This window comes from Dama dama, chromosome 1 (genome assembly GCF_033118175.1).
Source record: "Dama dama isolate Ldn47 chromosome 1, ASM3311817v1, whole genome shotgun sequence".
Taxonomy (NCBI): Eukaryota; Metazoa; Chordata; class Mammalia; order Artiodactyla; family Cervidae; genus Dama; species Dama dama.
The window spans coordinates 55,121,450-55,123,842 of NC_083681.1; the positions used below are offsets into that span (position 1 = coordinate 55,121,450).

The 2,393-nt window shown below is 39.2% G+C and overlaps 1 pseudogene; it reads left to right on the top strand.

Moving 5' to 3' along the window:
- Positions 1-1,766: 1,766 nt before the first annotated feature.
- Positions 1,767-2,151, top strand: LOC133060837 (prefoldin subunit 4-like; annotated as a pseudogene).
- The last annotated feature ends 242 nt before the right edge of the window (positions 2,152-2,393 follow it).

Consider the following 2,393-nt stretch of genomic DNA (forward strand, 5'->3'; position numbering starts at 1 on the left):
CTACTTGTGTGTGATTAAATAATGTATTTTTCAGTTTTTGAACTTTATATAAATGAAGTTATACTGACTTTATCTTCTATGATTTGCTTCTTTTACTCAACACTATGTTTCTAAGCTATTTCTATGATGACAGATTTGGCTGTTCATTATTACTGTTGTATAGGACTCCATTGACTGAACATACCACAATTTATTTTCCAGTCTACTGAAGTGGGGTGGCTTCTAGTTTTTTGCTATGCTAGAAATATTTTTGTATATGTTCACGTTTTCCCAAGCCCAGTATGTGTATACTGTTTTCTCTGGAGAACCCTGATGTTATACTCAGTTTATTTATTCATCTATTGAAGGACATCTTGGTTGTTTCCTATTGGAGCATTTATGAATAAAGCTACCATAAATAAACATTCATGTAAAGGATTTTGTATTTACTTAAATTTTCAATTCACTTAAGTCAATACCCAGGAGTGTGATTGCTGGGTTGTATGGTAAGTCTATATTTAGCTTAAAAGAAACTGCCAAAGTAGCTGTACCATTTTGCATTCCCACCAGCCATGAAAGAGAGCTCTTATTACATCACATACTCATCAGCGTTTGGTCTTGTCAGGTTCTTGGACTTTAGCCATCCTGTTAAGTGTGTAATAGAATGTCACTATTGCTTTCATTTGTATTTCTTTAATGACAAATTATTTTGAGTGTAATCATATTTTTAACTTTCACTTTTCTGATTATTATTAAGGTTGAGTTTATTTTCATATGTTTATTGGCCATTTGACTTTTCTCTTAATGAAGTATTTGTTCATGATTTTTGGTCATTTTTTTCAATTTGACTTTTATCTTTTTCTCATTATTTCCTGGAACTTCTTTATAAATTCTGGGTGTAATTTCTTTTCTGGTGTAAGGCATTGCACATGTTCTTACTTACTTTATGGCTTGCTTTTCACTATGTGATGCCTTTTGATGAACAGAAAACCTCTGTATTTGAACTAGAGCACAGGCTCTTGAGCTCTTCATGTTGCATTGTGCGGGCTCTAGAGTGCACAAGTTCATTAACTGTGTTATACTGGTTTCTCTAGTTTTGCACATGGGTTTAGTTGCCCCTCGATATTTTGAATCTTAGTTCCCCAACCAGGGATTAATAAGGAAGTCCCCAAAAGTAAATAGGTTTAACTTCTTTTGCCTAAGTCCCGCTCCCCTCCCTGCTGGCCTCTGATCCGGTTCCTCTGTGCTTACCCTCCAACCCTATTCTCCATTCCCAAAGGAAAAGGTCCTACCTGGCATCGCAAGACCCCTCTTTATACGGTAAGAACTGAAAGGGAAAACGTAGAGTCTTGTTAGTGGGTAGGAGTTGTTAGGACAAGCTCTTGAATGCTCATATGCTAATCTTTTTTGTCCTGTCACAGCTTTAAATCATAGTAGTAATCTGCATGGAACAGGGATCACTACACAGAATCTACCGTGCCCAAGGTAATCGTATGAGGGACCCTGCCGTTTTCCCCTTTATTTTCTCTGTTGCTGGGCAAGAAGCCAAGTTGATCCACATAGTAAAGTCCTGGGGTTGAGGGGAGGGAAAATGAGAAAGAACTGAATAGCATGGGGTTGGAGAAATTTTTCAGGGCATTTGAGGTGAGAGGAGCCAAACTAAGAAGAGGATAGATGTGACAGGAGGAGAAAGTGGATTCTCAGAGCATCACATGGAGTGTATTTAGATTCATTTTTCTTTTCAACAGAATCAAGCAAAGAATGAATTGTTCAAAGACGCCACTAAGATGGCAGCCGCTCTGAGGAAGGTGGCTGTAGAATATGTCAGTGTTACTTTTGAAGGTAAACAAAAGACACATTTGCACAGAATACAATTAGAATCCCAGAACTGAAGGAAGAATTAGAAGTAAAGAAGGAAGCAACTTTGAAATTTAGAAGACGCTTGTCAGGGCATCATGCTTGCGGATAATATCAAGATGATTCAAAGTTGGTGATGTTTTCATTAACCATTCTCAGTAATGAGCACAAGAAGTGTCAGAAGCAGCAAAGAAAAATTTCCTAGAAGAAACTGATGCCTTAGAATCCAAACTGGGATCAACTCAGTGGGTGTTAGACTCGAAAGTTGAGTTTTAGTCAAGATTTGAAAGCAACATAAGCCTTGAAATGAAGTGAAGTTGCTCAGTCGTGTCCAACTCTTTGCGACCCCATGGACTGCAGACTGCAAGGCTCCTCTGTCCATGGAATTTTCCAGGCAAGAGTACTGGAGTGGGTTGCCATTTCCTTCTCCAGGGGATCTTCCTGACCCAGGGATCGAACCCAGGTCTCCCACATTGCAGGCAGATGCTTTACTGTCTGAGCCACCGGGGAAGCCCACTCTTTGCGACACTATGGACTGTAGCCCACCAGGCTTCTCC